The sequence below is a fragment of the Diabrotica undecimpunctata genome, chromosome 10, assembly GCF_040954645.1.
Source record: "Diabrotica undecimpunctata isolate CICGRU chromosome 10, icDiaUnde3, whole genome shotgun sequence".
NCBI lineage: Eukaryota > Metazoa > Arthropoda > Insecta > Coleoptera > Chrysomelidae > Diabrotica > Diabrotica undecimpunctata.
Genome location: NC_092812.1, coordinates 42352544 through 42377528, shown reverse-complemented (window position 1 = coordinate 42377528; position 24985 = coordinate 42352544). Strand labels below are relative to the sequence as shown.

At 32.5% G+C, this 24985-nt stretch overlaps 1 protein-coding gene across 5 annotated transcripts in view; it reads right to left on the bottom strand.

Moving 5' to 3' along the window:
• LOC140451938 (furin-like protease 1) overlaps nt 1–24985 on the bottom strand; it is a 251022-nt gene that overhangs the window by 70252 nt on the left and 155785 nt on the right. The window contains exon 2 of one of the 5 annotated variants that reach the window (XM_072545915.1): nt 24393–24481. The exons of the other annotated variants lie outside the window; for them this stretch is intronic. The gene's annotated coding sequence lies outside the window, so the exon portion shown is untranslated. The remainder of the gene's footprint in view (nt 1–24392; nt 24482–24985) is intronic. 5 annotated transcript variants of the gene reach the window in all.

The window sequence follows — 24985 nt, the reverse complement described above, 5'->3', positions numbered from 1 at the left end:
AATTTATCCAGGCTATATTTATTAACAAAATAGAGATTTTTTTAAAGGGACAAAAACTGGTCTATTCCATTTGTAATACACTTTAATATGGCGAAGAAAACATCATCCCCTAAATATTCATCTCTTAGTTACAACCCCTAACTTAAATTTTTTAATGGCACCCTGTACATTTTTTATAGTTTTGGATGTGGTCTTCTATCGTCTATTCAATCGATTTTTGTAAAAATAAAATGGGGTTGTTAAGTATCGAGAAAATATCAGTTTATTTTTTATTTTTGTTAAAATAATCAAGATAGCTTTAAAAAATAGAATAGAAAAGAAATATTGTGCTTTATTATCATTGAAAATTTTACTATTTTAACTACGTAGTATAACTTCTTACGTGCGTACGAAGTACACAGTCTTTTTATTTAAACGTTATTTTTAATTTTTAAAAATTTAACTAACTAATATTATATTACATTAAATGTTCGAATTGTAACCCACCTGCTGCAACACACATTTCGAATCGTTCCAGAAGATTTCTGGTACATGTGGCTCGAATCATTTCTGGAGTAATTTGGCGACATGCTTGTCTTATTTTTTTCTTTTAATTCCTCTAAATTTTGCGGTTTTGATTGACAAACAATATCTTTTATCGCTCCCCAAAAGAAAGAGTCAAGAGGTGACAAATCACATGAACGTGCGGCCCACATAATTTCTGCAGAGTTGTTTGCTATCCAGTGGTTATCAAAACGGTTTTGTAGGTGGTCGCTAACGATTCTCGCATTATGTGGAAGAGCTCCGTCTTGTTGCCACCACATTTCTTGACGCTCATAAAGAGGAATATCTTCTAGCAAATCGGGTAGAATGTTTTCTAAAAAGTCTAAATATCGAATACCTGTTAGAGCGCCGTTAAAAAAGTAAGGACCTATAACACGGTCATTAAATAAACCGCACCACACATTTATACCCAAATATTCTGAAATCTTGTTTCTATCATCCAATGTGGGTTCACGGGAGACCAATAATTGGAATTGTGATGGTTGACAACACCATTATTGTGAAATCTAGCCTCATCACTTCACAATATTTTTGATAAAAAAAGTGGATCATCACTGATTTTTAACATTATTTTTGCAATAAACTCAGGACGTCTTTGGTCATCACCAGGCTGTAATCCTTGAACTAGGTGCACTTTAAAAGGATGGTACTTAAAATATTTGAGAATTCTATGCACAGAACTTTTTGGAATGCCACATTCACTGGCGAGGGTTCTAACAGACACCTTGGGATTAAAATTAACATATGCTAGTACATTAATAAGGTTTTGGTTACATCTTACTGTGCGTTCAATTGTACCTCTTTTATTATTAGGAAAATGTCCCTGTCTAAGTGAGCGTTCCAAATTCTTAAAGGTTTTTTCGCTTGGAATGTTTCGATTTGGAAACCTTTCTTGATATAATTGTCGGGAAATTCTCCTATTTTTTAGGCATTCTCCATAAATCAAAATGATATCAACGTATTCGTCAGGCGAAAATAAATAAGGCATATTGAAATGTTATAGATACACAATTACAACAAATATAATTATTACTGGTCTAATACCAAGCGTCAAAAATAATAATTGTTGATTTGACAGATCAAATCATGGCAACCTGAATTAAGGGTAATATCCAAGACGTAAAATAACCGCAAAAGTTTTTTAAATATTGTATTTTGTTAATTTTTGCACACTGGAAGATAACGTATGCTCCTACAAAGACCAAATTTTGAAAAATTAAAAATAATGTTTAAATAAAAAGACTGTGTACTTCGTACGCACGTAAGAAGTTATACTACGTAGTTAAAATAGTAAAATTTTCAATGATAATAAAGCATAATATTTCTTTTCTATTCTTTTTTTTAAGGCTATCTTGATTAATTTAACAAAAATAAAAAATTAACTGATATTTTCTTGATACTTTACAAACCCATTTTATTTTTAAAAAATCGATTGAATAGACGATAGATGACCACATCCAAAACTATAAAAAATGTACAGGGTGCCATTAAAAAATTTAAGTTAGGGGTTGTAACTAAGAGATGAATATTTAGGGGATGATGTTTTCTTCGCCATATTAAAGTGTATTACAAATGGAATAGACCATTTTTTGTCCCTTTATAAATTGATTTCTTGATTATTTACAAACCGATTTTATTTTTAATAAATCTGTTGAATAGACGATAGAAGACCACATCCAAAACTATAAAAAAATATACAGGGTGCCATTAAAAAAATTAAAGTTAGGGGTTGTAACTAAGGGATTAATATTTAGGGGATGATTTTTTCTACGCCATATTAAAGTGTATTACAAGTAGAATAGATCATTTTTTGTCCCATTCGAAAATCTCTATTCGTTTAAGAGATATAGCGTGGGTAATTTAGTCTGGGACACCCTGTATAAATATTATGTCATCAAACACAATTTTTGATTTGGGCGTGACAACATTGTAAAATCCGAGAATCGTTTTTTACAGGACAAATCAGCGTGATGGGCGATAGCAAAAAACGGACGCTTTTAAGTTATTTTTAGTTGATAATTGTCTAATTTTATATTGTTGTGGATTTAACGGCTCCATTTTTACACCAACTTGTCAGCGCGTTTACAAAGTATTTAACAGGTGTTTCAAACCTGACCCCAACTAAAGGGAGCAATTCTGCAACGACACCTTTTTTAAAGTGTTGGCAAATTTGTCAGGCTTAATTAAGAGTGTCAGAACTTCACAAAAGTGTTGTAATTAACAAAAAATTCTTTGTCGTTGATTGAGTAGCAGGACGCGAATGTGAAACGGTAGGGAAAACACTAAATTAAAGACGTCGGAACTTTTTATGGTTACAAATAATTTTTTTTATAGTTTTTCCTTCACACAACTCTAATTTTATTTTTCTCTATTGTGTTGAATGTCTTATAATTAAGAAAACTCCAGAATACGATATTAGGAGAAATATACAACTTAATTATATTTAGACTTTCTATGACACGTTTTAGAGGTAGACGCCGAACTGATGATGCTCTAGTTTTAAATTGAATGATTTTAATTATTTAATGCTCTTACAAAATAATATCTAAAAATTTCTTTAGAAAGCCATGCACAACTTTATTCCATTTGAGATTTTTCAGTGAATAATAAATAAATGAAAAATTCATAAAGCATATATGAAACTTTTTTCCCGATTTGACGGTGTATAAGATCAAATTGTGCAAGCAATTTCCAAATTTCCCATAGGAAAATTGAGAGACGAACTAAAATAAATGTTACGTGGCCTTCACTTTTCAAACACTTTTTCTATTTATACAGTCAGATAACGTTAAGTTTGTTTTACGGGAACAAATATAAAATTAAGATAATTTGAAAGCATATACTAATTATCTTGTTTATGAAATAATTCCTTTTGAGAAAAACAATAATTTTCCCTCTGTTACGGCTACCTGATAATACATGCATAGTTGTTACCTTCTATTTTTATATACCTGTGTCAACCAGTGACACGGTAACCAGTTTACTTAAAAATAGCTGCAATTTCGTAAAAAAACATGTATTATGGAAGTTTTTCTCCCTTAATATACATTCTTTAAAACAACTTCGCGCTACATGATGAAAATTTGTCGTCGAAAGCTCGAAGCGTACCAGTTACGGCATAAAATGCCGAAGCGGGAAATTAAATCAATTAAAATCGTTTGACAACCGGTTCAAATGAATTTTCCACTATTTACACTATTTTCCATGGAAATCAGTGGAGAATTTGATTTCTTTTAGGCTAATTTCTTCTAAATTGATTATAATGGTTAATATAGCTCCAATTTACACTTTTTTCTTTCCCACTTTCTACCTCATTGAATTGACTGTTTTATTCTATTTATTTAATGTTTTATAGAGATATAACTTAAAGCGAGTGAAACAGACAAAACATCTCTGGCAGAGACCGTTTGTTGTATCACATTTATTTGTAAATCTTCAGATAAAGACCATTTTTCACTTAAAAAAGTTGACCTATACCAATTAGGGACGAAGTTAGTCACTTTTTTCATTCATAGCTTGTTTGTTTATAACAATTAAGAAATATCAACAACTTAAGTTTTAATGTCCAAAGTTTGAAAAAGATTGCCTTTGTACAGTCAACTACAAAGCTTCAAAATCTGGAGCTCCAATTCGTCCAGCTTGGAGTAGTAGAGGAGGTACTTTAAAATTCGCACTATAAACTATATCTCCGGTTACTGTTGATTGATTTTGATATTTCTTTTTTAATTTGTATGCACTCTTTTCTTACATTACGAATGTGCCTTTTGTTAATAAATTTTAACGATTTTTATCTGACAAAAAATGCGTTCTAAGAAAAGCAATTTAATCAGTATCGTGATAGACAGCAAATGTATGTGCCTATAATTTTAATATTTTTGTGCAAAAGATGGGCTTGTGCTTTAGGTAAGCCGTAGGAATAAGTTATAAATACATATTAAAGATGGCTTTTTGGCGACCATTTGAATGTGATACCAACGGGAATACTAGCGAAAATCCAAAGGACGATGTAGATGAATGTACATTCTTATTTAAAACATAATCTTGCTCGGTCATAATCTTCACCCTTAATCTATTTTTTTAACAATTAAAAGTAAAATTATTTCTATTTAATTATTTTATCAAGCAACAAAACACTAAAAACTTTTATTTTCAAACTTAACCACAAATTTTTATTACAATTATTATAGTTCAGTGCCATCTCTTACAACCACGAAAAACGCTACTAACAAAAATGCTCTCAGTTTAGGGATGATTCGATACTACTAAATAATCATATGGTATCGATACCTGCATTCGATACTGAGTACTCGGTATCGAATGAAACCGTATTCGATACCGAGTATACTAGTATCGAATGAAAATACTAGTATCGAAACACTATACAAACTAGTTTGTATATTGTTTTGTTAATAAAATTATTTTTCTTCGTTTTATCCTTTATATACTGTTACTATGATCATTATGTATAATTAAAATAAAGTTGATTCTAATGGACCGCCGGAGTAATGACGTAGATTTTATTGACATCTGTCAGTTTCACTTTCCAAACAAACCTTGTTTAGTGTGGATACTTTGTATTTTTCGTTGTTTTTTTCTTTTTTTACAGAATCTTTCCGCTTTTTGCAATATCTAAGTATTCTAATAGTTACAACAACAAGTTTACAAAGTTGTGTAAATAATAAAGCATGTTTTTTTTTATAAAAATAGCAATAAAATGCATGTATCAATAAAGTGAGGTTAGAATTTCTTTAATTTAAACTCTTAAACTATATTTCATAGAAATAGAACACTGAATTATAATGGTATTATCGTAAAAACACAATACTTAAAAGAAAAAGCAGCAGAGGAAGCAAAATGTTAACTTTATAGAAATTAAAAAGTCTTGAGATTGGGCATTTCAACTTTTGTTTGGAAAGTTAATAACAATATGGCCGCCGTGACGTCACACTCCGGCTGTCCATTCCACAAATTTCATTGATTATTTTTCCGTCATTCAGTCACTGCCATGTCACTCTGTCCTGTTACCTGTACTTGTGAGTGCTGTTACGTCATACAAGTGGTATTCTGTGGTTATATTACGTCACCTCACATATGAGTAACGAGTACTCATAAGTATCGATACCAGAACCCGGTATCGAATGAGGTATCGATGCCTTGATTCGATACCGACCTAAGTACTTGGTATCGAATGCCGAGTGGTATCGATGCATCCCTATCTCAGTTCGATGTAATAGAGAAAGAAAGATACGGCATAAGTGGGAAGAATGATTTAAGTCACACGCGCAGATGAAAGAACGATCAGGGTCCTAAGAATATGGTGGTGGACTCAGCACAGTCAGGTAGCAAATATTATTAGTAGGGTCTCTAATCTTGTTCGGTATTTTGAAGAGTTGTTTCAGTTTAAAAAAGTTATTAAGTCAAGTTTATTGTTGTGTTATAATGGATAACGAGTTTAAAAATGATCAAAGTTCTAATGGAGGTGGCGAAGTTGTCGTGTCAAAAACAACATAAATTTTGTCTCATTCAACATTCATGTTTTTTCTGATCAAACATCTGTGTGTAATACATACGATGAAGTGTTGCTAAAAAGGGAGCTGATGAAGTGTGCTCGAAGATTGACCACTTTGTGACTTCCATTCTGTCTACGACTGTTCGTAATCTTGCAATATTTTGCGATAGTTGTGCTAGTCAAAACAAAAACTATATAGTGATACGTTATCTGCATTATTTAGTGACAAAGCAAAACGATTTGACAATGTTATAGTAATGTTTCCTATTAGAGATCACAGTTACTTAGAGTGTGACCGTGACATGAGTCTCATCAATCAAAAATCCTATGTCGAGGTTCCAGAGGAATGGAGGAAGTTATAAGAAGTAGTCGTGCGAAACCATCTCCATTCATAGTAATTGACTGTAAAAAAGGCATGTTCAAGTTTTGGATTAATATTTTGAAGCCTATGTAACCAATTAAAGTGTCAAGTACCTACAAGGTCAATCAGATGTCTTTATGTAGATAGTTCTACACCAAGGTTAGCTCATCACCGTTCGAGTTTCTTTGGTAGTTATTCTTCTTCAGGTGCCATCTCCGCTACGGAGGTTGGCAATCATCATAGCTATTTTAATTTTTGAGGCAGTAGTTCTAAATAGTTGTTTTGAGCTGCATCCAAACCATTCTCTCAGGTTCTTAAGCCATGAAATTCATTTTCTTCCGATGCTTCTTCTGCCATCTATCTTTCCTTGCATTATGAGGCGCAGGATGCCATACTTCTCGCCCCGCATCACATGTCCGAGATACTGTAGCTTTCTTTCTTTAATTGTAAGTTCAACTTCCTGCTCTTTACCTATTCTTCTCAGTACTTCATTGTTCGTAACTCTATCTACCCAGGAAACCCTCATAATTCTTCTATAGGTCCACATTTCAAAGGCGTTAAGTCGTCTCATTGTGTCTAGATTTAACGTCCATGATTCCACTCCATAGTATAGTACACTGTATACGTAACATTTGTTGAGCTAATGTTAAATCTTTACTACATAGGACCTTTTTTGGTAGTTATTACAGCCATGAAATTACCAATAAATACAAAAAAAGGATGAAAGACCATTAACAAGAGAACAACATTCCCACACAAGAATTAAAAGTTTTGTATGAGGCCCCAATCCCAATCTCTCGTGTGAAATACAATGAACTACAGTCTTTAATTAAATTTCTCATCAATACTGAAGCTAAGATCTTCTGCAATAACTTGATGTGGGATGGACGTGAGAGCAATGATCAGCATGATGACACGTATACTTGGACTTAATGAATGACAATGATGAGTAAAGGTAAATATTTTTCTGCACTACAACTTATATTATGGACTTTTATCTGATTTATTAGTACCAGATCAGATTATCAACAGTAGATACACTAAAACTCATACTACAAGTGGGTTTTGTTCCAAAATACTGCTCAAACAACTAGAGTGCTGGTGGAGGCCACGAGAAAATTTAAATCGAGCATCCATTTTTAATATTACCAAACATATAGTTTTTTTTTTAGGTTTTATATCACATATAACATGATGTAAAATTAAAATTAAGTTTTTAGAACAGAAATTAAACTTTATTTTTAAAGGAAAAACTTAGTTTTTCGTCTCCTGAAAAATTTTGCTAAATGGACTAAAACCGTTTTCCCCCTGATCCTTCAATTATACCTGTATTTTTTAATTTGTTAATTTTTTTCAACCGTACTTTCAATATTAACAGCTGTAGTGATATTTAATTATAATAAAAATGTGTGGAAGTGTTGAAAACAAAAGCTTTCAGTATTTTATTGTTTGATAAAATGAACTTCCATCAAGTAACCGTCGAATCCATTAAATAATTATTTTATTTTTATATTAAAATTGTAGCCTCATTTCGTTAGTTTTCAAATTAATAAGCACATTAAATTGCATTTGTATTATGTACTTTTATGATATTATTTTAATAACTATAATGCATGTTTATACAGGATGTCCCATATATGCGAGTTGGATGACGCGAGAGTCCGCTCATTGGATATCGTAATTAATCAAATTTTGTTATAGCAATCATCATGGTGGCCAATAAAATTTTTTTGACTATAATGTTCATCTTCAGTTAGTATGGGCTAACATCTTCCTTTGATTAGTTTGGAATTACCTTATGTCTTGAACTTTTAGCTGTTAGGTATTTCTGTTGTACCAATTTGGGGTTACATGTAATCCACTATGCACACAAGACACCCGTGTTGTATATTCAGTGAAGAGATGTCAGTCTCTTCCACCTATTTCCTTTAATTTGTAGTGACTGTTGTTGTTTATTTTTAATATAATCATTACATACATAATTTTTATTTATACATTTGATCTTAAATGAAAGGCAGATATCGAGCAGTTTATTAATTAAATCTTGCCCAAGTACTTTCGCTTCCTAGAACATCTTCAGGGGCATCTGAAATAAGCCAATAAACGTTTTTTTAACTGAAGAAAATTAATTAACTTCGATAAAAAACTCGTTGATGGTTGATAAAAGTTTTTATGTGATATAATGTTTTAGACTTACTTTGTCAATTTTGGCCTATCCAACAATTTGTTGAGAATGTTATAAACATAAAACTGTACATTACACTACACTACACAAGGACAAACAGTTTAAAATTTGTTTAAAAAAAAGGCGAAGCTACATTATGGTTGACATCAGGAGAGAGAATGGCTCTTGGTCTTAACGGAAATGTTAAGGTGACATGTGACATATGACAGCTTGGATGGGCAGTCACAATCATGGTGATGTGATCTGCACATTTCAAAATTCTAGGAAACTAAGTATTGACCAAAGGTCCAACTGACAATACTATGGAAAATCAACTGATGGAATATGAAATTATCTTCTTCTTCTTCTTCAGTGCCTTATCCGGTCCGGATGTTGGCGATCATCAAGGCTATCATGGTTTTGTTGACTGCTCTGCGAAACAGCTCCGCTGAGGTCATCCCAAACCACTGTCGGAGATTTTTCAACCACGAGATACGACGGCGTCCCGGTCCTCTTCTGCCAAATACTTTACCCTGCATAACGAGTTGAAGAATTCGACATTTTTCTTCGTTCCGCATCACGTGGCCGAGGTACTCCAGCTTACGTTGTTTAATTAAATTAAGCACTTCTTTTTCTTTTGTCATGCGCTGTAGGACCTCAACGTTGGTGACATGGTCCACATAAGATATTAAGATATGAAATTATATAGATTATTTTAAGTAGATTGCATAATCCAGATCTCACACTAAAACCTGTCTATAATAATTAGGGTGTTGGTTTGAGGACAACTGAAGTGGACGTAAAGTATGAATGCAAGAAATAGACTAAACAATCGATTAGACAGTGGGTGGTTGAGTACAATAAAAGGGTCTCTACCAAGCACTATCAATACTGTAGACAAGAAGAAATCTAACTATGAAATTAAAATACTAAAGATTAAAAATCAAAATTGAAAGCAGATTTTATAAATGGGGTATAATGCAAGTAGTTCAGTTAAACCCACAGTCAATGGGAGAACCATAAACTTAAAATGTCAAAGCATTACTCAAGACCAACTGACCAACAGTGGGAGATGATGCTCAGGTTCAATTGCTCTATAGTTGGCGTTGATTACACTCTCCATATCTCTGTGTAATTTAGATATACCATCTCCACAGTTGTATATTTCAACATCTCCCACTTTTGGTCAGTTGGTCTTGAGTAATGCTTTGACATTTTAATTTTATGGTTCTCCCATTGACTGTAGGTTTAACTGAACTACTTGGATTATACCCCATTTATACACTCTGCTTTCAATTTTGATTTTTAATTTTTACTATTTTAATTTCATAGTTAGATTTCTTCTTTCCCACAGTATTGATAGTGCTTGGTAGACCCGTTTATTGTAGTCAACCACCCACTGTCTAATAGATTGTTAAGTCTATTTCTTGCATTCATATTTTACGTCCACTTCAGTTGCTCTCAAACTAACACCCTAATTATTATAGACAGGTTTGAGTGTGAGATCTGGATTATGCAATCTACTTAAAATATTCTATATAATTTCATATTCCATCAGTTGATTTTCCATAGTATTGTCAGTTGGACCTTTGGTCAATACTTAGTTTCATAGAATTTTGAAATGTGCAGATCACATCACCATGATTGTGACTGCCCATCCAAGCTGTCATATGTCACATGTCACCTTAACATTTCAACTTAGAGTTTTTTTACCAAGTTAATTAATTTTCTTCAGTTAAAAAAACGTTTCTTGGCTTATTTCAGATGCCCCTGAAGATGTTCTAGGAAGCGAAAGTACTTGGGCAAGACTTAATTAATAAACTGTGCTTGATATCTGCCTTTCATTTGATCAAAGTTCGTTTATTCGAGCATTCAACCTTATATCAATTTTCTTTATTTGTAACAAACTTCGCTGCCTAGTTGTGAACTGTAACTTTTGGTGTCAATTTCATAAAGAAACGTGAATAATTAACAATGTATTACTGTTTAACAAATATTAGACCTTAATTTATAAACAAAAGTTTATTATTTAATTTCTATTGCGCCGCCTATGTTTTACAGAATGCGCCGACACTCGCGAGTTGAGTTTTGTTTTATACTTATACAATTGCCATATTTAAGAAAAAATAAAGAATATTCTTAATTTTGCGTTTTTTATATAAATAAGTTATTATAGATTTAGACTTTAAAAAGTCCACCAAACTTACTGCAAGAAACTAAGAGGTTTTGGTTATCGAGGTCCATAAAACTCAAAAAGCTTGTCAGATACCTGGTCGGGTCGAAGTACCCAACTACTTTTTTACCTTATTTCTCTGGACTATAATGCCTATTTACATATATGTATTTAAATAATTCATAATAGTGTTTTGGTAATCTATAAGACTCATTTTAAAGTAGGATATTCGTTTATTTGTAAATGTCAACAATACAAATTTATTTGTGGATTTAAAATTCAAAGCAAACACTTTGTATCAATATTTTTCTAGACTATATTTGTTTACACAAAAGATACTTTAAGAAAAAGTAGTCTAGAATGCCCTACGGACACAGAGAACTCACATTTTTCCAGTCTGTATTTTTAGTGCTCCTCTCTTTAAAAACGGAATAAATCTGTTGGAAGTATACCGTTTGTTTACATCTACCTTGACATATCGCGAGTATCTGAAGTAAAAGGAAAAGAAGAAGAAATATGCGAGAAGCCACCAACCCACATAGTTGCGGAGATAAAAATCGACTAAAGATCTCCATTTCACGACGAATCTGCCCACAAACGCAACAATAGGAGGTGTGTTGAAAATGCAGCGGATTTCTTTGTTTTACTCTATAAAAAAATACAATGCGGGACAGGTGTTGAGGGACATCACTGATGCAATATTTATTGGAGCATCCATTATACAAGGTTTGAAAAAATTATTCACGTGAATATAAAAAAGGAAACGTTATTGCCAAGTTTGACTATTGAATAATAATTTTTATATTATATGCCATGAATTACGATTATCTCGATAATATAATGCAGTAGCAATAATATAATGCAAAAAGCATTATAAAAAGCTCTTTTAAATACAAATTGAATTTTTTTTTGAAATACGTTTAATTGTTTATAAAAATTTTTAAATGTTTATAAATTTTGCACGAACAGAATTTTTTTAAAGGTAAAGATCTAATTCTAAACGGATCCTCTTCTTGGTCGATTATATCTTTATGTAGGGATAAAAATATTTGCTCCAAAATATTGTTCCCCCTTATTTATAGCTTTGAAGTAGGGGCAACTTTTGCGTTATAAATTAATTAAGCTATAGCGCTCCCTATACGTTACGCACATTTTTAATTTATTGATTCTCATAGCTGAAGTCAAGACAAAGATTAAAAAAAAGTATTCTTCTACAACCAGTAAAAGAGGATTTAGCTTAATTTGTTTAAATTGTAGTAGAGGTGGGTGCGGTTGGGCTACTCCTCTTTACTTTCACCCTCGTCGTTCAACCCAAAAACGGCTGGTTGGATAGTGAAGTATGAGGTGTCGTTGGAAAGAGGACAGCTAAATAAGTAAATAATAAAGGGTTGTCTATGACAGGAATCAGATAATAGAATACAATGACAAAGAAAAATCAAACATGAGAGCATGCCAAAAGGGCTTTATACACGTATCTTTACTATTATCGGGCTAAGCGAGGTATTACATGACAAGATTTATCTAATAGAATACAATGACGAAGAAAAATCAAACATAGCGGCATGCCATAAAGACCTTAAGCTTAGGAGTTTAGGAGCCAAAAGACCTAAGACATTATTAGGAACGTACAAGTATGGTAACAACCACAAAGCAAAAAAAATGTCGTTACACATTAGATAATCCAGGGAAGTAACTCCTCCGCCCTTAGAAAGAAGCATTTCCTTGGGGTGTGCTTCTTTACACAATCAATCTTTGGGTTTCCTCTTTTCATCTTTCTTCTTGTTTTCTTTGACGCACAGTTTTACAATATTTAGTTAAATAATATGAAATTTTGCCACAAACATGCCACAAACTTGTGGTGGCATGGATGGAATTCCCCTATATCTGGACAAAACAAAAACATACATCGATTGTTACAACGGGAACGACAATAAACGAAAAGAGGCTCAAATTACATCTATTGCAGGAAGAATCAATAAAAGATTTATACAAAAGAAGACTAGACCAAAAACTAGAAGAATTCAGATATGACACGTTAGATGAAATGCATGAACACATAAAAACCTGCCTGATTTCAGCGGCCTTAGAAGCTCTTGGAGAAGACGACCAAAGGAACACCCATCAGAATATCAAATTAAGGGAAGACACATTGAAATGCATAAAAGAAAAGAAAAAACTACACATAAAATACCTAAACACCAAAAAACAGGAAGACTTAGACCTATATAGAGCGAAAAACAGAGAGGTAAAGAAAAGAGTAACAAATGAAAAGAACGAACGATGGGAACAAGCATGCACAGAGATAGAACGACATATCGGAGGAACGAGAAATTCAGAATCATGGCGAATATTAAAAGCACTTTAACGAAATAAGACAGAGAAAACCCAGATCGGCAAAATTAGTGAAAACGAGTGGCAAGAATACTACGTAGAACTACTTACAGAAAACCGTCCCCAATTTCAGGAAGAGAATATAGAGGGAATATATTCCTCCGGCCAAAGGACCCGGAGGAATACCAAACGAACTAATTAAAAACGGAACGGAAAAGTTATTCCGCATGCTACATAGAATGTTCGAAAGAGGACTAAATGGAGAAGAAATACCTGCGGAATGGACACAAGCATACATCACATCCATACATAAGAAAGGAAACAGGAAAAAATGTGAAAACTATTCGTCGGTAGGTAGACTTTACGGGAAAATTATTAAAGAAAAACTAGAAACTGAAATAATAGGAAAAATTGGAGAAGACCAAGCAGGGTTCACAGTAGGAAAATCATGCCTAGATCATACGTACACATTAGAACAACTGATAGAGAAGAAAATGGCAAAAGGTAGACCGGTCCATCTGGCCTTTGTTGATCTAAAGAAAGTATATGACTCAATACCTAGAGTCAAATTATGGGAAGCAATGAATGATCTCGGAATCCGACAAACACTAATAAAAGCAGTTAAAGCACTATACAAAGAAAACAAAGTAGCTATTAAATGTGGAAATAAAGCCTACAATCCATTTAAGACGACAAAAGGACTTCTACAAGGCTGTGCTACGTCCCCTACTCTGTTTAAAATATTCTTGGAAAAGACACTCAAACCATGGAGGAGAAAGTGCGAATTAATGGGCATACCAGTAAGAGACGAATACCTATACACCTTAAGTTTTGCCGACGATCAAGTAGTCATCGCACAAGATGAAGAAGATCTCAGCTTTATGCTCAGAAAACTAGAAGAAGAATATAAAAACAACGGAATGGAAATAAACTTAGAGAAAACCGAATACCTAACAACAGAAAACAAGGATATGAGAAACCTAGAGATAGACGAGGGAAGACAAATAAATGGAACAGATAAATTCAAGTATTTAGGAACCATAATATCGAACCAGGGAACAACAGAAGAAGATATAAACAACAGACTGAGACAAACAAGAAACTGTATAAGACAACTAAACTCAGTGTTGTGGGATAAGAACATTACGATAAAGACAAAAAAGAGAATATATAACACCCTGACAAGAAGTATCCTGACATATGGGTCCGAAAACTGGACAATAAACAAGAGAAATAGAGGTAGAATAAGAGCAGTAGAAATGGAGTTCCTGAGGAGAAGCTGTAGACTTACAAAAAGAGACAGAATTGAAAACGCAGAGATTAAGCGGAGAATGGGAGTGCAATCAGACATAATCGACTATATAGAGGAGAAGAGGCTATCCTGGTACGGCCACGTCAGAAGAGCGGACAGAGGACGCTGGATAAACAAAATCACAGAATGGAGCCCGATTGGAAGAAGAAAGAGAGGAAGACCCCGAAGGTCATTCAGAGATGAAATCGACGAGGCTATGGAGAAAAGAACCCTGCGAGATGGAGACTGGAATGATAGGGAAAATTGGAGAAAACGGTTGAATGAAGGAAGACAGTGAAAACTGTGGAAATCCTTAGTAGTAGTAGTAATATAAAATTAAAATGAAAATTATTATATTATATACAGGCTGTTCAAAAACTTGTTTGTTTAAAATAAATTGAATCATTGTCTTTTAAATTATATTTTTGTGTTTCTAACTTTTCTAAAATATCTTTAGTCTTTCTAAGGTTAATTGTATTAAGATTTTTGGTGAAAAAATTGAACTTTCATTCTGAATAATATTAATACAAGGAATAACTTTTATTAGATATTTATCATTTCATCTAACAATGAGAACCTATTTTGATTTGAGGATTCAGTACTATGGGCTGTGTCTGTGTCTAAGTTATCCATCTCAACGTTTTCATTGTTCTTATTTCCTGTTGATATTATTTTCTTTACTTGTGAGTTTTCTGTAACCTCATTGTTATCGAGAATTTGCAAAGTTTCATGTATTACATTTTAATCAACTATGTCTGGGTTAAATTCAGCTAAAAATTGATCGACATCAAAATCTTCTTCTTCTTAACATGCCATACACCAAAGTGCGTAGGCGACTATCTCATTACTAGAATTCTGTTCTTGGCGGCGTGACACAGCTCGCCTGTATTGTGTATTCCTGTCCATTCTTTAATATTCCTTAACCAGGATAATTGTTTGCGGCCGGCTCCTCTCCTACCTTCGATCTTCCCTTGTAGGATTAACTGTGGTATTTCATATTTTGCTCCTCTCAATATGTGCCCAAGGTAACCAATCTTGCGTTTTTTAATTAATTCAAAGAGTTCTCTTTCCACGCCGGCTCTCTTAAGGACGTCATCGTTTCGAACTCTATCCACCCAAGGTATGCGCATTATTCTTCTCAATGACCACATTTCAAATGCTTCAAGTTTGTTGATAGATGTTTTTTTCAAAGTCCACGTTTCCATGCCATAAAGCAAGATGGACCATATGTAGCACTTGACCATTCTGTAGCGTATTTCGAAATTTAGGTTTTGATTACATAGGAGCGGTCTGAATTTCACAAAAGCTTGTCTTGCCATTTGTATTCGGGTTTTTATCTCTTGTTGTGGATCCGATTGGTCATTGATTGTGGTGCCAAGGTATTTAAAAGTTTTCACGCGTTTTATGCGATCGTCACCTATGCATATTATCGGGTTTTCTGGAGGGTTTCTGCTAAGTTCTTCTAGTATCTTGTACATTCTTGAGTGTAATATCCTAAGGAAGAGTTTCAGCAAGTGACTCATTAAACTGATTAAGCGGTGTTCATTGCATTTTGTGGCATTAGTTGTTTTTGGGATCATCACAAAGGATGACTGCAACCATTCTCGCGGAATGTAACCAGTATCATAAATTCTATTGAACAGCTTTACCAAGATTTCGATATTCTCCTCGTCTAGTAGTTTTATTGGTTATATCTATTGCTTCTATATTAATTTCATCTGGACCTGTTGCTTTATGCATCTTTGTGGTTCTAACTGCATATTCTATTTCACTTCGCATTATTGATGGCCCTGATAAGTTTTCGGAAGGAAGTTTGCGCGTTGGTTGTGTTGGTCTTTCCTCATTAAAAAGTCTTTCTGCGTATTCTTTCCACGCCATTGCTATCTCCTCTTCTGACTCTATGTATTCGTTTCTGTCGTTGCGTATTCTTGTTCTGTGGTGGCTTTTGTGTATATTCGATATTTCTTTGATCTTCTTATGAAGTCCAAAACTATCTCCTTTTTCCTGCAATTGTTCTATTTCGTTGCACCTTTCCACCATCCAACGTTCTTTTGCTTTCTTAATTTTCTGGCGAATTTCTTTGTGTATCTGTTTGTATTTGTCTTGATTACGTTGTTGTCTAGATCCATGTCTTTTCCATTAGATCCATAATTTCATCCGTCATCCATTCGTTATGCTTTCTCTTTCTGATCTGTGTTTACTGCCAGAATCGTTCCTTTAATATCATTGACCATCTCTTCGATATCATCATTTTGTTCTATTATTCGCATTCTTTCATTAATTTGATTTGCATAACTCTTCTTCAGATTTTCGTCTCTCATCAGTTCTCTTGTATTTATAGGCGTGCTGGTGTTTGTATTTGTTCTCTTAATTTTTGCTAGTTTTAACCTCACATCTGCTATTAGCGAATTATGATCGGATGCAATATCAGCACCTGGATATGCTGCGATTCTTTTGATAGCGTTACGAAATCTTCTGTTTATTAAAACGTAGTCAATTTGGTTTCTAATTATTCGATTTGGACGGTCTCCTGGTGATTTCCAAGTATATAACTTACGAGGTGGGAGCCGAAACCATGTGTTCATGACGACAAAACCGTTCTCCTGGCAGAATTCACACAGCAGGTCGCCTCTTTCATTTCTAACTCCAAGGCCGTACTCTCCAATTATGTCTTCATATCTTCCTTTACCCACCTTGGCGTTAAAGTCGCCCATTATTATGTTTATGTCCTCTTTCTTTGTTAGTCTTATTGCTTTTTCCAGATCTTTATAGAACTTAGTTATTTCTTCTTCTGACTTATCTGCTGTTGGTGCATATGCTTGTGTCACATTTATGTTTACTGGTTTGCCTGTCATTTTGATCAACATGACTCGTTCGGAAATTGGAACAAAATCTGTCACCGATTTACTGATTCTTCATCAAAATCTATGTCAGCGAATTATTTATATTGGAACAAAATCTGTCACCGATTTACTGATTCTTCATCAAAATCTATGTCAGCGAATTATTTATATTTGATTTTGTTTCAATTGCATTAATATTTATTCGACTTAAAGAATCGGCATATTCATTTTATCGGGTTTATATTTTATAGTATACTTAAATTCTTCCAATTTTAATATCCATCGTAATAATTTGGAGTTGGGTTCCTTTAAATTAAATAACCATACTACGGGTCTATGGTCGCATAAAATTTCGCTAAAAGTTTTTTCTATCGTAGAATATTTTTGCTCCCTTTTATTAAGAGTTCTTGAGGCATACGCTACGGGTAAATCATTTGGGACTTTTCCTTGTGACACAATTGCACCTAAGGCTATATCTGAAGCGTCTGTAGTTAATATAAGTGGTTTTGAAAAATCTGGATATTTTAAAATAAGGGCATTAATTAAAAGTTCTTTAAGATGAATAAAAGATTTTTTAAATTCTGGAGTGTGTTTAACTTTTGCATGTTTCTTTAGACACATAATTAAAGGTTTAGGCTAGTTTGGCGAAATTTTGGATGAATCATCTATAATATCCTGCTGATCCTAAAAATGACTTTATTTCTTTTTATGTAGAAGGAATAGGAAAGTTTTTGACTGCATTTATTTTATATGGATTTGGTCGTACTCCGTCTTTTGTTATAACATGACCTAAATATGCCAGTTCTGTTCGTAACAATTCTGATTTATCTAGCTGTATTTTTAAATTAGATTTTCTTAGTCTTTCAAAAATTGCTTTCGGTCTTTTAACATGTTCTTGCAATGATGAGTAAAAAACAATTATATCATCTAAATATATATAGCAGATGTCGTTCTGATATCCACTTAACGCATTATTCATAACTTTTTGAAAAGTAGCTAGGACATTTTTCAATCCAAACGGCAATAGTTACATTTCTATCTGGTCGAAACCATTTGCTAAATCTAAAGTAGTAAAATATTGAGCTCTTCATGGACCATCTAGAATATTATCTATTCATGGCAAGGGAAATGTATTTTCAATTGTATTTTCATTCAGTTTGCGGTAATCTATAACTATTCTATATTTCTTTTGGTTACTTGCGTCAATTTTCTTCTCTATTACCCAGATGGGTCAATTAAAAGGCGAGTTTGAATCTTGTATTATTCCATTTTTTAACATATTATTTATTTGTCTACTAACTTCTTTTTATAAACTTCCGGATATCTATAATTCCTTGTATAACCGGAGTATCATTAACTAAATCTATAATTTTATTTAAATTTTCTTCTTGAATATACCCTACATTAAAAGGTTCCGTAAAATTTGATATCCGCTGGAGTTTCTCCTAGGTTACTTGTCATAGTAAAAGCGTTGTGATCATTTATCTAAATTAAACATGAAGGAATTTCTGCATTTCCGATTTGCTGTATATATCTTCTGTCAACTGGGACTTTATAGTTTATTTTTATGAACGAGAGAGTAATTAGCATAATTTTAACTGGTACCTCCGACCACTCCATGGGCGTGCTCAAGATTAATTGAAAAATTACTTTGAATAATTGTAAAAAATAAATGAATTATTTCAGTGTTATAAAGTGTTATGTGTATGTAAACAAAAGTGACCTCTTTTATCACACACTTTATTAGAACTGACTGGCCTACATTAAAAAGGGTTTTAAAAAATTCACATTTTTTTTAATTTTTAAAAATTACAAAAGAGAAAAAGAGTTTTTAAAACCGTCTAAGGTATGTTAAATAGATGAATAAAAATATTAATATAAAACTTACAGCTACTTGTTACAAATCCAAATCAGATTCAGAAGATGAACTTTCAGAACCAAGATTTATAATAACTGGCTCGATCATTTTATCAGTAATATTGTCCAGCTTCCACATTTTTTCCTCTTCTTTAATAGTGTGATTTACTGCCTTTTCCCAGTTTTCAGGTTTTACATTATTTACGGCCTCCAAAAACAACTGTTTAACATCATGAATTTTAAAAGTGGTATTTTTTCTTGAAACTTCACTCTTTATCTGTGCCCATACCAGTTCAATCGGGTTTAATTCACAATGATATGGTGGGGATCTAAGTACTGTCATTCCACGATTTTTGGCAATTTCATCAATTTCGTATTTTTTAAATTTTTCTTTATGAAGGGCACACAACGAATAAAGTTCCTTTCTTATAGATCCGGGATGGTACGTAATATTTTTTGAACTCAGCCAATTCTGCAAGTCTTTTTTTAACCACTTGGTTGTGGGCAGTCCTTCTATAAGTCTGGAGTGATAACTTGCATTATCCATTACTATTACACAGTTCTTAGGAAGAAGATCTATCATTTGTTCGAACCATTCTTGAAAGACATCAGCGTTCATGTCTTCATGGTAGTCACCGGTACGAGTTGAGTCAAAAGTTAATAAACCACCTTCAACAAAACCGTCTGAACTGCCAATGTGTACTATTATCAGCCTGCGTCCCTTTCCTGATGGTGGGTTTAAACCAGTAGATAAGTTATTTACAAAAGCGTGCCTTTGACTTGTAACAGTTTCATCCTGCCAAAATTTATAAGGTGTATGACCCTCGTTGATCCATGTTTCATCAAGATAAAATATTTTTCTTTTTTGGTTTCTCATTTCCTTTATGGTTCTTAGAAAATGTCTTCTCCATATGACAATATCGCTTCTTTCTAATAAAATAGACTTTCTGGGATTCTTTTTCCAGCGGAAGCCTATTTCTTTTAAAAGTTTCCATAACGTACTTCGACTCATTTCTGGGTAATCCTTATCATCTCGAACTGAGACAAGAACTTTATCCAATGTTGGAAATTCTTGTCTAAAGAAGAATTCATGCACTTTCCGTCGAAGTCCTTCTTTAAAATGATATTCTATTTGAAATTTTGGTTTCCCTGGAGCATTACGTGGCATTTGAAAACTACCACATTTCTCTTCTTTAATAACTCTGTAAATCGTAGATTTCCCAACACCAAGTGTACTGCTAACTAACTCAACGGTCTCATCAACACTTTCACATAAACGTTTGTCTGTAAATGATTTAAAACAATTAAATAATAATGTTTTTTCATTAACTGTTAAAGGACCAATTTTTCGGCGTTTACACGGCACTTCCAAATTTTCCATAACACTAGTATACACAATAAACTGCACCTTGCAACTGAAGTACCTACTTTTAGTGAACTGTTAAGAATTTTGAATACGCCACTTGGACCTTCCTACAAAATGGAAAAACCCACTATCACATTTTCTGTGGAATAAGTTTAGAAGGTAATTATCTAGTCAATTACTGTCGTAGATTCCTGGAATTAAAGAATTAAATGTTTGATTGTTGAAACCCTTACTTCGTGGAATGCACTCATTTCAGATAAAATAAAACGTTTTATTTTATCTAAAGAATTAAACTTTATTTTGCAAATAGGTAGGTACTTATTAAACTTTTATTGGTTATATATAACCAATAAAATAAACATCTTACATTTCTTGAAAATTCATTAGTACCTGTTAACCTCCATCACTCCGACACTGGCAACCTTATTTAGGGATTAGTAACGCTCACAACTATTGTATTCTATTCTGCTCCAACCTTTATACCTGGTGGTCATAGTCAATTTAAAATTGTTTTCCTATATACTTCTTTAAACTTGTTGACAAATATCTGTTTTTCATTGAGTCACCCGTATCAACAGTTTAGGGATTTGCATACATAATTTATTGTTTTATTACTCTCTCATACATAAAAATACACTATAACTTTTTGAGCAGTTCTTGGTGGTATTATTATTTTACTAGGTTTAAAATATTTTTGTTTCGTTTTGGATCTTGTGATATAAAAAATATAGGAAGAGAAATAATTGGGGTCTCTAGTTTTCAATCTTTAAAATCAATAATAGTATTGATTTGTGATAAAAAGTTGCCTCCTAGCAAACCGTCAAAATTAGGAGAGAAATCGAAAAGATAAAATTTATGACAATTTGGATTTTTGAAACTAGGGAATATTGGAATGGTAATAGTTTCAATATGAATTGAAGTAGCGTGTGCAGTAAGCACAGCAAATTGCTCAGGAATTATATATTTCGAAAAAAGTTCTCTTGCGAGGTCAGGTCTAAAAAGCTTTGTTCTGATCCTGTATCCATTAAAATATAACATTAATTTCTGGAATTATTATTTTAGGTAATTTAACATATTGTTTAATAGCATTAAAATTTATGTGGCTGTACTTGTTGAGGCGTGGACTGGAAAATTTTCATCATTATATATTCTTATTTCATTTTCATTATACATTCTTAAATTATCATTATTATGTTATTTCATTATCATTATATCTTTCTTCTCTTACATTATTACTCGTTATTTTATGATTAAATAAATTATTTGGAGAACGTCTATCATTTCTAAAGTTACTTCGCACTTAAACTAAAGTTATTGGAACTTGTATCCATTGGCTCAGGTCGCATTGAATTTCTGCTTTGATTTTGGGTAGGAATAGATGGCTGATCTGTAGATTGATTACAACGTAACAATCAAAGGAAAGGATAAATTCAAATACCTGGGGTTTATAATCACGAAAAAGGCAATAACAGAGGAAGAAATTACACAAAGATTAGGACAAACAAGAACAGCAATCCGACAACTTAACTCAGTATGGTGGGATAGACACCTAAATATGAAGACAAAAACGCAGATTTATAAAACATTAGTGCGAAGTATTATGACATATGGGGCCGAAAATTGGATCATAAACAAGAAAAACAGCAGTAAGATAATAGCAACAGAGATGGGATGCCTGCGAAGATGCTGCAGAGTAACAAGAATGGATAGGAGAAGTAATGACGAAATAAAGCAAAGAACATCAATAGAAACAGACATACTAACATATATAGAACAAAAAAGACTAAAGTGGTATGGACATGTAAGAAGAGAATCTGCGACAGCAGATGGATAAAGAGAATAACCGAATGGAGCCCCATAGGAAGGAGGAAAAGAGGACGACCCCGAAAATCCTGGAGGAACGAAGTAGACGATGCCATGAGTAAGAGAGGACTAAACGATGGAGAATGGAACAACAAAGAGAGATGGAAACGGTTGAGCGAGGGAAGGCAGTGAATACTGTAGAATCCCTAAATATATATATAGATGGCTGATATCTAGGTATATTCGAAAATTGGTTACCATTATTATTATTAAAACCATTGTTCGAAAAACTTGGACGATTTTGAAAATTATTATTTGGATTTCTGAAAAAATTATTATTTCTTTATTGACTAGAACCTTGGGAAGAATGCCGATTTTGAAAATTATTATAATTCGAATTTCTATTGTTTCGGATTTCCATCAAAAGTAGGAATATTATCTGCTTGATATTTAATTAATTGAAAATTAGGTTGTCATCTCGTTAAAAGTTTAAATTATTACATTATCTAAAATGTCCTCCTCAGTGAATCAAAAAATATACAATATATAGGTAAAATATGGATTTTGGTAAAATACGAAACACCTGAATATTTTCATTTTCTATAGACTTTCCTATAGACTATTTTTGTTCTTCCGTCTGCACCAATAGGATTCTGGACGATGCTGGTTTCTTCTCCCGGTCTTGGTTTTTCCAATGGGTTGTGGACAATGTTTGTTCCTAGCCCTGGACGTTTGGCTGTTACCGTACCCGAAATGTGTTTTTTTTTCGTTAATCTTTAAAAAGAAAAATTGCACACGAAATTCGGCAACTTATCACGAACACTGCGCCAGTTACGATTGTCAATTACGAAAAAAAAATATTTTAAAAAAATTATTTTCGTAACATTAGATAACCCAGGGAAGTAACTCTACATTGTATAAATTTTATATATATATATATATATATATATATATATATATATATATATATATATATATATAGAAACAATGAGCAGAGAATTTATGTAAATGAATTTTATATTTACAAATTTCACGAGCAATAAACTTCATAATATTTAATTATTTTTCAAAGTTTTGCAAAAGAAATCCAATAATGTACAATTTAACTTACATGATGAACGATGAATATTTTTGACTTTTATAGAATGATATATTGTTTAATTTAAACAATCTGCAACTGCACACAATTTTATTATAACTCACAATGGTTGTTAAATTAATAAAGTTTTGATATAAAAAATAATATAAGCAGTTCTCTACGTAGATACACAACTATCATGGAATAATAAAAATGTTCATTTAAAGAGTATAAAAAAATATATCATATTATGTAAAATAAAAATGATTAAGAGTACATACTTTAAAAAGAAATGTTAATTAATAGTCACAAAGTATTAATCGCAGCAAAAAAAAATTGCCATGAATTAATATAAATATACTCTCAAATTGATCCAACAACATACAAAATAATAACATGTAATAAAATATCTACGAGTAATTACTTTATAGTTTCAACACATCATTACATAATTAATTATTGCAAATTATAAATTAAATTAACGTAAAATAATACCTTTGTGTGATTATTTAGGGCCGGTTTTCGAAATACGAAAAAACTGTTTTTACACGGCAACAATCTACACTGGAATCTTTTACTCATAAAATACATTTTTCCATCGTTTAAGTTTAAATATTTCAAAAAGCTATTTTTAATCCAAGAATAATATGTCGGTATGCGAAAATGTTTTGATTATCTATAAATTGATGATTTTCGTATATGTAAATAAGCTATTTTGTTGATATTGAAAGACGGGTGATTTTTAGGTAAAATCCGGGAAATAATGGGAAACTTCTGTAATCATCATTATTAAAAACTGTAAAACATTAGTTTCCAGATTCAAAGGTATTTCTTAAATATAATATTTTTAGTTAATTTTATTAACTGCTGGTTTTGGTTCATAAATTCTTGGTTGTTTTAAATTTCTTTGCAATACTGTATTTGTGCCCTATTCTTTTTTCTGACCTTTTTCTGAAAAACCTGTTAATCCTTGTACCTTTAACTAAACATAAATGGTTCGTTAATATTTTTTAAAACGCTGATTTTAAGAACAAAATAAATGAAAACATACAAGATGAACAAATCTCACTTACTTTTTTGATCGTTATTCTAATAACAACTTAATGAAGATAAGAATCTTGAAACACAGAACCAAATATTCATACTGCAACAAAACTGCAAACTGCAAATAAAACGTGTCGGATAAAATGCAGCAACTATTAAAAAGCAACTGCGTTTAACAATTTATCAGTTTATAAAAAAATGGTACGACCTAATGATTCATAATGAATACCAAAGCCGCAAAACGTATGTTGATTATTTTTAAAGAGATTTGCGTAACGATCCTAGAATAAAACAAATTATGATACAATTATTTACAATAACCCTACGCACAACAGCGATATTGCTATTTTAATAATGTATCAGATGTCCCAAAAATTGTATCCCATATGTACGTGCCTCCTAGTAGCGGAAATCGGGCAACGATACGTTGACCAATAGGGTAGTCTAGTCCATATACCAGGAATCCTAACCTGTACAAAAAAATGTAAACGGGCCAGGGGTAATACTGTTCTTTGGTTTTCCTTGGTAGTGTGTTGGCCAAATCGTACTCGAGATGATGCTGATAGTAAAGGAATTCAGACATCAAATGTCCGAAAATCATTTCAAACCATAGTAATGAAAA